We start from the raw sequence: 13,573 nt of genomic DNA, 5'->3' as shown, positions 1-13,573 counted from the left end.
TATATTATTATAATATTATATATTATATTGTAATAGCGATCTTACCTCTTTGAGGAAAAATAAATTAACAAAAAACAAAGTAGATCCATTCATCAGCAGTTGGAGCAGGAGAGGTTTCCCAGCATGTTCCATCGAAGTTATTAATCTTTTCAAACTGGATGTGTTGATCTTGCTTGTGTCCTTACAACCAAGTAGTTAAGGCATTAATTTTTATGTGTTTTGAACAACATCAAGAGATAATATTAACACCTTAAGGTACTTGTGATAGAGACAAGTGGGAAGGTTCTGTTTGTGTGAAATTGGCCCTGTTTTCTCCCTGGCCCCATGAGGGAAGATGGGCAGCAATCTCCCTTAGCACACACTTTTCTTTATTGGAATCACAGAATATCCTGAGCTGGAAGGGACCCACAGGGATCATCGATGTCCAGCTCCTGTAACTGTGATGTGACCATCAAATCATGCAGATCATGCAGGAGCAAACTTCTTTTTCATTCCTTGCAACCCAAGCCATGGGGTCAATAAACCATGAAGTGGCTCAAGAGATGAGGGTATGTTTGTAGGACAGGCACAGAAATAAAAAATATGTATGTATGAGAGGCAGGCAGTGGGTTTTTTATGTGAATTGAAATGCAATGATTTTCAGTTGCTATTTGCATTTGAGCCTTCATTGTCCTGCACTTCAGAGTGGTTCTTCATCTCTGTTGTCTGTATGAGGTTGTTCTTGGACAACCCTCCCTTATTAACACTGCAAGCAGTGGCATCTTTTCTCTCCCTCTGTCAGTGCAGGGTGAGAAACAGGCCTGGCAATATCACAGAATCCCAGCATGGTTTGGGTAGGAAGGAACCTTGAAGCTCATCTCATTCCAGCCCCCTGCCATGGGCAGGGATGCCTTCCACAGTCCCAGGCTGCTCAGGGAATGGACAGGATAAAATATTTGTAGAACTGGCTTAAAAAAAAAAAAATAATCCTGTGCATACTTGGTGTAGTAGCAGGTTGAACAGGCAGTTGACAGAGGGGTGCTTCAATTTCGGAGAAATCAGTGCATGTTTTGAAGGGAATGCTTGCATCATGAATTTGGGATAGGTAAATGCGTAGATAGGAGCTGTGTGGGATTTGTAATCATTTCCCCTTCATCAAGGCATTCCAACCAAGAAGTCAGAAGGATAAGAACAAGGGAAAGAAATGGCACAATTACCAGTTAATTTAAAGTAACTAAAGTGTATTAGGCCCAGTCAAATGAACCATTTAATTTTTGTTCCTTCTTGTTTGTAATCTCATAAGTATGAGTCATTGAAAAGCCAGTCTGGCTGGGTACAGTGTGTGCTGTTTTATAGTCCTTGCTCCTTGCCAGCATAAGCATTTCCTTGTTAATGTTTCACATCTGTTCTTTGTAATTCAGTGATTATGTGCAGGCCTCTGAGTCCTCCTTGTTTGTTTTAAAAGGACAGCGGGAAGCTTCGCTTGCGCGAGATTAAATCAACGTCTGTGATTTATCGAGGTTTGGGTGTCCTGGGCTGCCTCTCTGCTGCTTTGGGGAAATGAATATTTTTAGCAGAAAATGAAAAGGGGGATGGTTGGAGAAAAGTCGTAATCTGCAGTTGGAATCAGCTGAATGTTTCAGAATTGAGTTGGCAAGTGGCTGCTGGAGATTTATACAGCTCCCTTATCAGTCACGCTCAGGCTCCTTGCAAGCATTTCTGATGGCTTTTTGTTTTCTCCAGCATTCAGGGAACAAGGTTCCCTTCTGTGGGGATCCATATCTGCACAGACACAAGGGTATTCATGTCCAAACAAGAATATCAGTGTTCAATAGCAATCCTCCTTACAGCTGATGTTATTGGCCATTCAGAAATATAGAAAGTGAAAGCATCCTGTAGTTTAGGTGACTGATTGCATATAATAACATGCAATATGGGAGGGCAAATGATGTGAAAATAAATTAGTTGCCTGGTTTGTAAGTGCTTTAATGCCTTCTGTCTTTCTGAGGTGCTCAAATACACAAAAGGGCAAGCATAATCAGATAACTGAATAATTATGAACAGTTTTACTGAAGCACATAATAAGCTTTCAGGTGTTGTAAAGGGAGGTTTATTATTTACAATAAGAGTGGAACCAAGAAAAACAAACCTGTTTGTGCAAAGCTTTGCAATTAAAATCTTGCATGAGACTGGAGTCTGATTCAGAGCTCTGTTAAAGATATCTGGATAACCTTGAGCAGATGAAATCTCTAGCCTAGAATTTGGATGCTGAGCTATGAGAAGCAAGGATCCTTCAAGGGAAGATCCTCCATCCCCATCCAAGCTGTCTCTGTTTCACATGGGCTCAGTGTTTGCTCATTCTCACGTGGCTGTGTATTGACCAACCTTTGGTGCTGGCTTGGGTGAAGCTGCTCTGGCCCAGGGGTTGCTGATGGGATCATGAAATTTTCTTGATTAACAAAAAGGGTGAGGGGATGTGCCAGCCCTAAAAGAGTGTAGAGAGCATTTAAGTGAAGATTGAGGTAGGGCTGGGGGCAGAGACCACAGAGGAGGGTCTGGGACAGCACCAGCCTGGGACACTGCTGGCTCCAGAGAGTGTCTGAGTGGGATTCACCAGTGCAGTCACAAACCAGTTCCCTCCAGTGAGGGGAGTGGCCAAGGAAAACCGCAAGGCTGAGTGTGAGCTTTGCTTTTCCATTTCCAGTATTCCTGCCCCCATACCTCCAGGAACGCTGCAGCTGCCTCTCAGCAACTTTGAGCTCAAGATAGAGTTCTTCTCTTCTATTTTCCTATTTTTTATCAATTTGAGGGTTCTTCCCTTGGAAAGCAGCATGACAATGTGAGTTTAGATCAAGCATATGGTAAAAATTATTCAGCAAGCTCTCTGAGACTCCACATGCTGTGGCAGCTGGGAAGCCAGAGGTCTGTCCAGGAGGTCTGGCTTCCACAGAGATCTTGAGAGTCCTTTTACTCTTGCCATGGGAACTCATGGAGCTTGGAGCAAAGTTCCCCTGCCTATTTACTGGCCATGCAGGAAAGTCCCCAGCCTTTTGTTTGTCTGGACCTGCTCTGGATCCCGAGGTTGGGCTGTCACTCTTTGCTCTGGGTGTGCCACAGCTCTCTCATCCCTCTGTGAGACATCAGGTTTCAGTTTTCTTTCCCATCCTTGAACCCTTCCTAAGTCCCTGATACACTTGTTGAGGTGGAGGAGTCAGAATTACGTGCAACAAGTTTGCACTGTAGATTTTACAAACACTTGATTTAATTTTTTTGTTTGTTTTCTATTCTTTTATTTTGCTTTTTTAAGTGGCTGCCAAGGAGCCTGAACCAATTTCCTCCCAGCATTAATAGCTGCAGCCCCATGTTGCTGCTCCTGCATCTCAGCATTCAGCAGGTATCCATCATTTTGTGTGGAAAGGCAGGATGTTCCCCTCGGGTCCGTGGCTCCACATCTCCTCCCGCTGCCTCCCATCCATCACGGTGACTGCTCAGACACTGAGACAGGGAAGGTCCATCTGCACACCCCCTGCAGGTGCTCTCACCATTACTGCCTGGGCTTCCTTTGTCTCATCCATGGAATGTCACCTTCCCAGTCTCTCTTTTCCCAAACTCATTCTGGCTTTTTGGGCAGGACAGCTCCTGGCTTGGCTGGCCCTGGGCACTCATCTCTCCATCCTCCATAACCATTTATCCATGCAAACACTTCCCAACTTCCCTCCAATATTTTTTTATAAATGGAGGCATTGCTGTCTTTTGTGGAGGATCTTGGATGGGGAGCTGATGATGAAAACACATTCCTCCTATTACTGATGCAAGATAAATTTTGATTTAGTGATTATGTCTTCCTTTAAATTATCCTGTATGCCAGGGATATAATAGCTTCTGGTTTATGGTATTTTAAACTCTAATATGGCTTTGATTCCATCGTGTTTTTGAGGTTTTATGATTACAATAAAAAGGGTCTTGTAAAATTATTTATGTCTGTAATATACATTTCCTTTTACAGAGGGGCTGTTGACATCCTCCACTGTAGGGTTCAGTATTCTCACACAAAACAGATTTAATTTTGTTTCTTATCCAAGTCATCACGTTAGATACACAGTGCACATTCTTCTTCTCTTCAGGATATTTAGGGGGTTTTACACCTAAACTGACATTTAGATAGAATAAATTTAGTTGGCTCTGTCTCAATATCCTATGAGAGGCTACATCAGGAATCACATTTAGAGCACTGACATTTCCAACTACAATACCTGTATCGTAAACCCACTGGATATGTTGACAAAATCAAATTTGGCTAGGAAAACATGTATGAAAATTATTTGCAATAAAAGCAGGGAGAGGGAGGGGCATTAGCACAGATCTGCCAACCCCACCTCCTCAGCAGCTCGCTGAGATCTGGCATTTCCCTGCTGAATTGTCTGTGTCAGAGTTAATGCTGGAGAAATGCCAGAACATTATTTGAAGTCTCTCTTTGAATATGGGATGAGGAGGCACCAGGCAGAGGATTCCCTGCAGACGAGGAGCAGGAAAGCTGCCTGTGCAGCAGACAGGGGAATCAGCACTCTTTGCACAGGGATAATTTTAGATTCTCTCAACCTGGTGAATAGACTCAATATAGAAGATATTAATTGCTGGTACAGTCAGAAGTATTGAGAAAGTCTAGGTTTGCAGCCATGATTCATGGACATTTAAATAATCTGAATTTTGATCATTGCTTCCCATAAAACTCAAATATCACATTAGAAATAAACTCTGTGCCTTTGCACCCAGCTGATTTTATAAAGTGTTTATGAACTGACTAAACACCACAACCATAGGAGGAACTTCTTAATCTTTAATATTTTGTTTACTTCAGAGTTCTGACAGATAAACTTAGACCCTTCACACAGCTTAGAATGAGGCATGTTGGGGGTGTGTCTGCAGGAAATCGCAATATTTATTTTGATTCATTGCGACTTAGATTTAAAGCTCCAATAAGAAAAGGTGCAGTGGACAGCTTTATGTCAGTTTGCAAGAGGTTTAAGTATTTTCAGGTGGTTTTTGTTTTTGGGTTTATTTTTTGTTGTTTGGTTTGGGGTTTTGTTTGGTTTTTTAATTGAATCCTGGCTCCAGGTTAAACTCTTTTGCTTGATGAGAGTCAGAAGTAGGCAACATACTCAGAATGTTAAAACACAACAAAAATTGTGGAGCCCAACTTTGAGATTTCCTTTGAAAGCTTTCACTTGCATAACTTTGGTGTTTTGTGTTCTGTGTGGAACACAGTTCATTTAACAGAGGAAATACTGAATATACTTGTGGTGCATTTCATGCTGCTCTTGAAAACTTTTTTCCTTGTCTTGATGCTTTTCAGGTGCTCAGTCACAGAGCAAACCAAGTGTATCTGTATTTATGTTCACAGCCATCCCATGGCTCTGCGTGTGCTCTTTGGAAACTCTGTCATTGATTGCTCTTTGTGGAGCAGAAAATTGCCGGGGTGTCTGAGGTGCAGCTCTTAATTCTGTCAAGGGGCACGAGGAGAAGTGAGCTGGCCATGCCACTTCAGGGTCTGTGGCTGCACAGCTCTGGATTTCTTTGTAAAATGGGTTATGACTCAGCCTGCCTCACCTGTATCTCAAAGGTTTTAATTCATTTCAATATTCTACAAGGGAAAGTCTGAAATTTCTAAGCATAAAACAGACAATGTGCAATGGATTTAAATTAAAATACCAGCGTATGTTCAGGGGTAGAAGGTATCCCTTTAACCAGACCCAGGGCATTCACATATATTTTTTGAAAAGTTTAAAGCATAGGCCTGGCATTCAAATTTCTGCAGGGGTCAGAACTGAACCATTTCCTCAAATACAGAGTTTCATAATGGATGATATGCTCTGAGGAATTCCAGAAGTTTCCAGATGAAGTTTTTTGCCAGTAGGATTTCTTTTAGGAAATGTGAAGATTAGGAAGACAAATCGTATGTGTATGGACAGGATTCTGCTTCACAGCTTTAGTTGCAAAACTCAGGCCTAGCTTGGATTTAAAATGGGAAAAATATTGCAACAGATCTAATTTCAGCTGCTGCAACCCCCAGTTCAACATCCTCTCCATTTGGGCAATTATTAACCAGATTATTTTAAAATACACTATTCCAAGCAAACTGTTTTAGCTGTAGCAACTGAAAATATAACTGCTGCTCTATTAATTGTAAAAATAAAGTATTTCTGTAGCTACACTGACTGGTGCTGTAAGTAAAGCATTAATCAAATAGACAGATTCATATTTTCTGGGTTTTGGGGCGGGTTTGTGGTGCAGCAAAGAAAGACTGGAAGGTGTTGGGGAGAACCTGGAATCAATTCTAGTTGAATCAGTTAAATAAGAAATCCAGTATGGAGGGTTGGTCACCTCTGAGGACAGCTAGATCATGTGGCATTTTTTCTGCTAATGAATCTCTTTACATGAAGATGAAAAATCCTTGGCTTGAGGCAGAGGTATCAGTGATGAGTTGCCAGCAGCACTCTGGGAGGGAGATTTCTTGCCAGAAGAGAGGCTTGGAGAGCAGAACAAAGAGGAGATGTAGGAACTCTGCTGGAGTCAGAAAAGTGCTCCTGGAGAGGGCTTCTACCTACAGAGGTGCCACTCTTTATCTGGATTTGGATCCCATCACCAGGCTCTGCTCCTGGTCATGCCCACATTTCTGAGCAGGACACCAGTGGTTTGGTTTAAATGATTTGTTCTGATCTCAGGAAATCTCTTCACAAGGCTCTGCTTCCCTGGTCTGAAAACATCCCTGGGCTCCTCCCAAAATAAGGCTCTTTCATTGGCATTGGGAAACTTTCCTTCCTTCTTGTATTTGGTAATGGCTGAGAAAACACATTTATTAGAGGCTACTGAAGGACTGATTGGGGCAGTTCTGTTACAACTGAATCCTGGAATGTCAGCAGGCTTAATCAGATTATTTGCCTCTACCAGTTTTTGGTAATTTATACCCATTAATTTTTTACTTTAAAATTGCTCAAATTATTGTATGTCTTCTCATATGAAACACCTTCATCAATACAGTCAACTTTGTATAGGAAAAATATTCTGATATTAAATATATGTGTATATATATTTATATATTCTGATATTAAATTTAAAATATATTTAAAATATTCTGATATTTAGATTGGTTTATTTGGAATACTTTTAGCCAGCTGTTTTGGTCCCCTGCTCTTTGAGCCCTGGCAACTCTCATCCTTAAATTTGAGGGTTTGAATGTGGTTTCAGTCAATTTTAAATGTATGCAGTGCTTTTGTACTGTGAGCAGAGTTAAGAATTGCTCTAATTAATAAGGTCATTAATGTTAATGAACAGGCTCACAGTGAAACATTCTATACTGTATTTACTGGGGTCCAAAGCACGTGCATTTCCCATTTGGGAACCCCAGTCTGCAAAGTTTTAAGTGCAAAGTATTTTAAGTTAAGAATGGGCATAATTCAATTTTTTTCCCCTTTGAGTGCTGCAAAGTGATTTTGTTAATTTTTTATTCTCTCTTTTAAGATGAATGACACTACCTCTGAGTTTTTTTCTGATACTTTACATGACTTCAGCAATCTTTCTTAATTAACTGGAGCCCTTTACGTCCAGGACAAGTATTTGATGGAAATAGGAGAGGATGGGGCATGCTGTACTTCGAGTCTGAATCATAAAGCAATTTGATGGCTTAATTAAGGTCACACCTCTGGGTTTAGTTGAGCACCTGAGACTTTTGAACCTTTGCACTTTGCAGGCTGTTTAGCTTTTTCTCTCCTGCCCAAATTTCTTGCTTTGGTGTGAGTATTCAAGGACTTTCTTGACCACATTCTTGCTGAACCCAAACCCTTGAAGGAAAACCTTGAAGAAGAAGGAAAGATGGATCTGACAGGGAAGTCTGGTAGGTGAAGACAGGGAAGAAGAGAAGTTTTTGGAACAAATGCCTTAATATTAAAGCCTCTCTTTCTTCCCACAAACATGAGGTACACACTCACTTCTCTGGAAAACAGGATGTGTTCATGTGTAGATTTGATAGAGAAAATGCCTGGAAATATAATTAATTTTTTTTAGTATGTTGTTTGAATTCCAGGACATTTTCATGTGCTTTAGCACTGTGTAGGTCTCTGCTTCTCCTAATTTCACCCTTTTCATTTATTTCTCTCCTTACATACAATGTAATAAGGCAACTTGGTAGTCCTGCAGTGTAAGATTTGTGGTTGGCTTGATCTTGTTTTTCATTTTTCTAATGGATTTTCCTCCCTAACACTGCATTTCTTCCCCAGTCCTTGACATATTCCGAGGAGCTCTTGCTCACCTCTGAATTCTTTATTAATGTGAGCACGCTGGGGCAGGGGAAGATTGCCAGCGATGGGAGGAACACTGAGCTAAATGTCACTTGTCTGAGAGCAGCTTCTGTGTAGTTGGTGCTGCTTTCTCTTTGCCACCAGAGGAGGAGAGTGGGGAATATTTGTGCTAGGAAGTGAGTCTTGGAGAGCTAGCCTTTGCCTGGGGAGGAATTTTCTCTTGGAGCTGCACAGCCTTTGCCATGGGGGTGAACCATGTCTCTGTGTGTGTGTGTGCATTCAGTGCGAGGGCTGTAATCAAAAAGGTTCTTTTTGGAAGTTAGGAATCCAAGCACTCAGGAGTTCTTGGCTGTACCATTTGCTTTATTCTCTCCCCTTTGGTGTAGAGCCCAAGGCAGGAGCAAAGAAGTGATTCCAGTTTAATGAAAAATCTGTGCATCAGAGGTGAATTAATTCTGCCTCAGTAACTCCAACACTGATGTTTCCAACACCTTCACTTCCTAAATGTGATTTTTTACTTTGGAGCAGGATTAGTTTCTCCTGAAGTGTGGCTCAGTTCCATAATTTGAAGCATGTGACCCATGGCTGAGGGATGCTGTTTGTTGTTGGTGTCTCCAGGCTCCTCCACATCCAAGGGGGTTATTGTTCTTCAACACTGGCTCCCTACACAACCATCTCTACACATCCCTGTGACAAAGAATTAAAGAACTTATTCCTGATTGACTCCACAATGTTTATAGCAGTCTGAGAGTATTTGTGGCTCTAATTTGGAAGATGAAGATTTGTTGCAGCCATGATTTCATGCATGGTTAAAGGAGCTCCACTGTTCTGCCCTGCTTCCTTGCCAGCCAAACTCATCCTATAGGTTGTGCTCCCAAGGCTTTCAGCCATGGCATTGCACAGACTTTTTCCTTACAATTTGGACCAAAGTTTTATCTTATTTATCTATGAAAAATGTTTCTAATTGATTGTTTTTATTAAGAAAAAGTGATTTATTTTTCCAAACAGTATCTGTTGGTTCAGATCCTCCTCTGCTTCCACCTTTGCTGATGCAGCAGCTCCAGCTCTGCTGCTCAGCTCGAGGCTCCTGTGCCTGCTGCAGCCCCCCAGGCTGGTGCTGTGGCTCTGTGCAGGTCATCATCTGCCCATTAGTTGAATATTAAAAGTTCATTCCAGTGGGTTGCACTTAGTTTTTCTTAGAACCTATTACTATTGTGAAATGCGAGACTTTCTGATGTTTTAAAGAAATTTAAGCTCATAATTTTCATATCATACAGGCCTTCTAATTTGTAAAATAAGCCTTGCACTTTATATTTTCCTTAGTATTTTTGCAAAGCCTTCATCAAATGGTCTTTATTTAAAGTGGCCCCCTTGTTCTGATGAGAACAGACAAGAAACATTCCTGCTGTGCTTTCTGCACTCTGGTGGATGCTCTTGAGCCTCTCTTTAAGATCACTTGGGGTTTGCTGAAGGCACATAAGCTTTTAAGCTGTAATTAATGAAGAGCAGTAAGAGTATAGGGCCTTTTTTTCCCATTCGAGGCACACAGCAATGAGCAGGATTCTTTTCTAGGAAATATTGCTGGAGGATTTGGAACAAGATGATCTTTAAGGTCCCTTCCAACCTAAACCTTCAGAGGATGGTTTAGGGGATTGATTTGAACCCAAACAATTCTGGGATTTTTTAACTGTTTATTACCAGTTTATTACCTAGAAAGAGGCTGGGGGGAGAAGAAGGGCCAAGTCCTTTCTTTGATCCTAAGAGCCACAACTGCTTTGGGAAGTGCCAGAATCTGAGGTATTGATGATTCTGAGATTGTAGAAAGTCTCTGTCTCTCAGCCCCGCTACCAAAGCAGAAGCCATAATTGGTCTGTGCTGGTTTCCAGGTTGTTTATTCTGTTTATCTCTCACATGTTCTGCTGCCCTGCCCAGCTCTGTCCTGCAGGGCAGCGTGTGGGGCTCTGCCCTCAGTGGATGTTACAAACATTAAATACCAGAAACTCCCTGGGCTGGATTTACAAGAACGTGCCAATATCTGTCACCTACGTTGGACAGTGTGTCCCCAGCCTGAACCAACAGAAAAATGCCAACACCACAGTGAGACATGGAGGGCATGGAGAAGGAGAAAAAGGACAAGGCACACCCAATTTCCTCCATCTTGTCCCCTTTGAACCCCTAATCTAGAATCCTAAAATTTGACTTTTGCACCTGTGCCACACTTAATTATTACTTATATCAAGCACTGAGAGCTGGTAATTCATCCTGTAGAATTGCGAACTCTTTTCCATGGCCAGAGATCACAGACAGTGTCTCTGGGAGCTCTGTCCAGGGGGGTTCCTGACCCCTGCCAGGGTCCCAGACCTGCCAGGGCAGCCAGAGGGAAGCCCTGGATTCCCACAGGAAACCCTCAGGATCATTCTCAGGCTGTTTTGTCCCAGCTGTGTCACCTTGCAGGTCTGGCTGTGCCTTCTGAGCTGTCTCCTCTCTTACCCTGCCTTTCTCTCCCACAGAGCATGGGCTTCTCCCTGCCTGCAGCACCACCAGGAGCCCACTGAGCGAGCACAGGGGGAGCACAAGGGAGCAGCTCTGGGATGATGCCCCGGGTGCTTCTGCATGGCTGTGGAATAAGGTGCAGCTGACAAGCAAGGCTGGGGGAGCTGTGGAAGAAAAGTGCCCAGAAGGAGAACGAGGAATACAGTGCAGTCAGCTGGAGGTTTCATTGGAAGCCACACACAAATCCAGGGTTGAAAGGTGAGGAGCTTTCTTTAATTTCATTGTTGGAGTAGCTGTTAGATGCAGGGAATATGCTTTCTTTAGTAATAAAGGAAACAATCCCAGAGTCACTAAGGCTGGAAAATCCCTGCCAGCCCATGGAGTCCCAGCTGTGCCCAGTGCCCACCTTGTCCCCAGCCCAGAGCACTGAGTGCCACCTCCAGCTCTTCTTTGGATATCCCAGAGGTGGGGACTCCACCAATGTCCCCCTTCCAATTCCTGACTCTCCAGGAAAAAAAAATTCCTCCTGAAATCCAACCTTGTGATTTGTCTTTATATATTTGTTAAAGTTAACCATGGAACCGCATGTGTTAATTTGCTTAAGTTTAATAGATTTACCTAATGTTTAGTTTTATGTTGGTTCTGGTGATCAAATATCCTGGGAATAAAAATTTCTAAGGAGCTGACTCTTACCTGGCAGGTTAGAGGTTCAGCGATTGAATGAAATGTTTGAATACTGGTGGCAGATTGGAGTGACAGAGAGCAGACAAGATCCTTGTAGGACAATGAAATCAGATAAATACAGAATGGAAATGGAGAATAAGAATGAAATTTTCAAAAGTAGCTTGAAGATGAGATCAGTTATCACATTACTTGATGCTTTTAAATCACAATTCTGTAGAATTCAATAAATGCCACCGTGGGGCTGGATAAAACATCCTTAACTAGGGTTTGCAGGGGATATCCAAACACATGAGAGTAATATTCCCTTCCAACCTTTTCTTATCTGTTTGCAGCTGATGGAAAGCATCCTTTTCAGGGTTGAAATTGTGGATAAAATTGTTGCTGGCAATTAGTGGCAATTAGAGAGTGTGAATTGTCTTCTATGCATCAGAAACAGAGCTGCTCTTGTTGGGTTTTGAAAGGCAAACATCTGATGTGGGAGGCACAGGTTGGGTAATTTTCCAGGTGTGACATTTAAGTATTTGCTCATCACACATCTGCCTGAAAGGGGTTCCTGCCCTGTGGGGAATGGGGGTTATTAAATGTTGCAATAGATTTGCAGTTTGTGTTCTTGATCATCTCAGCAGTACAACCTGACCTTTATTTGTGTCATCACCTAAAACTTGATGTAATTAATTCCAGTGCATAAGAATACTCTACTCACATCTGTTTCCTTTGTCAGCCAGCCTGGTTAATTAACATTTGTGCTGATGAGTCTGAGAGAGATCTCCAAATAGATTCAAAAGACAACATTAAAATAGTTTATTTCTTGAGCTTTTTTTCTTTGTTTTGTTGTTTTTTTATATTCTACGTTATGTTTTAGCACATTCTCTCCTAGCTGATACTTCCTCTTGGTTGAGTTAATAAAATTCTGTGAGGTTTTTAGGGTTGTACCTGTGCTTTCAGTTACAAGGGGTACTTCTACAATCTGTCAGGAATAAACTCTCATTTGTGTCAGGAGTGGAGCAGCAAATCCTTCCCAGCATCATCAGCTAATGGAAACTTGCACACAAGATTCCACAGGCTGATCCTGTTGCTTGATAGGTTCCTGTGCTAGGTTAGGTGTTATCTAGGCAGAAAATTCCTTTGTGAACATGTTGTCTCCACAAAAATAATCAACTTAGACAGGAAGTTTTAAGCTACTTTTTATGTTGCTGTTTAAGAGCATGTCCCAAAATCACCCTCATTTACAAAGTCAAATGATGACACAGAAAAAACAGAAAATTAAAATGGAACAGGTTGACCATTATTTATAGTTTACATTTGACTTAATTTTGTAAGGCCTAATGAGGATTAAACTTCAGGTCATATTTCTGCAAAATGACAAACATCAAGGAATTCTGGCATGTTATTGACATTTTTCTAATTAGCATTGAAGGGGTTGTTCTCTTATAAATTTAAATTGGAAGCAAAATGCTTAGAAATAGGAAAGTTTAAAAATAGTTATTCTATTATAATATGAGCCATGCCAACCAATTTAAGAAATTGTTAGCTCACAGGATATCTAGAAAGATCTTTCACATGGCTCTGTTTTCAGTACTGCTCTTATTTATTGCAACCACTACAAGTGAAAATGATACTTCAGAAACTCAGAATTCCAGCAAACTTTTGGAATAATCCTTTCTCCAGGTGTTTTCCAGTGTAGCCTTCTATAATCTATACCACACACAAATAATAGGTGAAAAACAATTATGTTACAATCAGTTTTCAGTCGTGCAATTAAAACATTTATCTCATGCTGTACTCAACCAAACTCTTTCAAATGCTGGCTGGATTGTGGTGTTCCCTCAGCATTATCTGTGATTTACACTCCAGTCCTAGGGGAGGATTGGAGTAGGAGCTGTGGAAAACAAAAATACTTGTGTCATTATTTTTCATCTCGTCACAAGTGCTCTTTTTCTCTCAGGTCAACTCAGGCAAATGTGGTAAATTATTTCCAAAACTGGCAGTCGTTGTTTTCTTCCATCCTCAAATGAGAAGCCTCCTCTTGTTCTGGAGGGCAGATGTAGCAGCAAAGTTATTCTTTCTATTTATTTAATATAGAATGATTGCATGGCTGCTCAGCTTCTACCTTCAACTAGATT

At 41.5% G+C, this 13,573-nt stretch overlaps 1 protein-coding gene across 1 annotated transcript in view; it reads left to right on the top strand.

Annotated features, from left to right (window-relative positions):
• Positions 1–13,573, top strand: part of PCDH15 (protocadherin related 15) — a 633,545-nt gene that overhangs the window by 96,851 nt on the left and 523,121 nt on the right. The window contains exon 2 of the mRNA XM_077784512.1: positions 10,784–11,024. The gene's annotated coding sequence lies outside the window, so the exon portion shown is untranslated. The remainder of the gene's footprint in view (positions 1–10,783; positions 11,025–13,573) is intronic.

The sequence above is a fragment of the Lonchura striata genome, chromosome 7, assembly GCF_046129695.1.
Source record: "Lonchura striata isolate bLonStr1 chromosome 7, bLonStr1.mat, whole genome shotgun sequence".
In the NCBI taxonomy this organism is placed as follows: Eukaryota; Metazoa; Chordata; class Aves; order Passeriformes; family Estrildidae; genus Lonchura; species Lonchura striata.
The sequence above is the reverse complement of the archived record's forward strand: the minus strand, read 5'-3'. Positions and strand labels throughout refer to the sequence as shown.